The following is a 1898-nucleotide window of genomic DNA, read 5'->3' on the forward strand; positions in this document are numbered from 1 at the left end:
GAGATCTCTCTGGCTCATTTTCTTTTCTTTCTTTCTCTCTCTTTCTCTCTCTTTCTTTCTTTCTTCTTTCTTTCTTTCTTTCTTTCTTTCTTTCTTTCTTTCTTCTTTCTTTCTTTCTTTCTTTCTTTCTTTCTTTCTTTCTTTCTTTCTGCAGAACCAGGGATTAAACTCAGGCCCTTGTACTTGCCAGGCAAGTGCTTATTCTACTGAGCCATCCTCCCAGCTCCTATGGTTTTTTAAAAAAAATTCTTAAGAAAATATTTTTCACAGGAACCATTATCTTTGCTTTGTTTTGAGAAAAACTTGTACACTGTTCTACATGGTTTTATAGGAAATATAAATTGTTTATATATTTGATATATCTTTTTCACAGATCTTTATATTTAAATCATTGTTAAAATGCTGAGCTACAAGGAGCTGTCTTGGCATACCTATTGCAGTGGTCCCTGAGACATTGACAACCAGTGTGTATCATGCATTATAAAATGCATAGCATTTGGAAATAGATAAACATGTTTTGAACCCAGGATATATTTTAATGCTCTCCTTTTTTCCAGAAGTATTTTTCAGTGCTATTATTTTTACACAGAAAATATAAGTCCTCTTTCCAAATTTGATTATCCACAAATGCTAAGCTTCCCATCTATAGTATCCGATAATCCCACCTTTGGCATATTTAAAGAATATTTTTGTCGATGTCAGCATCAGTGTTATCCTTATCTGCACTAAAGCTTATCATACTTGAGTCCATATAAGGGTATGATAAAATACAAGCATTTGTAGTAAAAAAAAAAAACAATTGTATTGCTTCCAAAATGATGTTATTTAAATGTTTTTCCTAACAATTATGCTAATGCCCTTACTGCAGCCATAGGTGATTTGCAGAGGTTTTGGTCAAAGTCACCACTACTGAGTAGTAGTATTGGTACGTGTTCAGTACTCTGTCCACAATATCAACAATACTAAAAATGTTCTAGAAAACAATGTTTTTCCTGTTGCTGATTATTTTGAACATGTAAGAGGTATAAAATATTTTCATGAAGTTAACATGGCAAGAGCATACATCTTTCAGATTGCTTTGAAAAACTCACCTGAGGCCTTGTAATGTACCTTACTTTCAAGCAATAATTTTTCAGGATAGTACTTCATTCACTACTGATGTGTTAATTTCTTTGGTATTAAACAGAGCAATAAATCATGAATATATAGAATATAACATGATTACTAATGTGATTTGCTAAGGTGGGCAAAAATAAACTTTCTAAAAGAGATTAGAAACATTGTACCAATGACAATTAAAAACACCACTGACAATATGACACATGTTGTGAGCATAATTAAATGGTAAATTTTCATTTACAACAAAAATTGACTTCTCAAATCCAGAAAAATCCTCTAAGTGGATAACTTAAAAATTTTGTCACCTATTGATGGGCATAAGGCCAGTATTTATCTGATAACATAATCAAAGAGGAAATGTATATCGGACAATCTATCTCATGAGCATAAACTTTAAAAACCTTGGTTTTTCAGGCGAAATTGCAAATGCCATCCCCCACCACCAAAAATTATGCAGTCACATTTTCCACACTTGGGGAAGTAGCCGGAGTCAGCACAACCAGAGTGCAATGGATGAGTTTTACCTTGGGAAAGCCACCTCTGTGCTCATGGTATCTCCCTTGCAAGGTAAGTAAACATGAAAAAATCTTAACAAAATCTTAGGAAATCAAATCTACCAAAGTATAAGATGGCTTTTAAGTAGAGATCAAGGGACACTGTTCTAAATTGGCGAGGATGGAACAGCAAAGGGTAAAATTATGGTAGTCTGTCATTTAATTGGGATAAAATAGGAAAATATAGACACAAGTATAAATGAACATCAGCTCTTAAAATATTTG

The 1898-nt window shown here is 32.9% G+C and overlaps 1 non-coding gene across 1 annotated transcript; it reads right to left on the reverse strand.

The window, feature by feature from the left end:
• Positions 1-1532: 1532 nt before the first annotated feature.
• Positions 1533-1694, reverse strand: LOC111818574. Its single transcript, XR_002822531.1, has one exon. It is a non-coding gene; the product is annotated as a U1 spliceosomal RNA (small nuclear RNA).
• Between the last annotated feature and the right edge of the window lie 204 nt (positions 1695-1898).

This window comes from Octodon degus, unplaced genomic scaffold, assembly GCF_000260255.1.
Source record: "Octodon degus isolate 3935 unplaced genomic scaffold, OctDeg1.0 scaffold00095, whole genome shotgun sequence".
NCBI classification, from domain to species: domain Eukaryota; kingdom Metazoa; phylum Chordata; class Mammalia; order Rodentia; family Octodontidae; genus Octodon; species Octodon degus.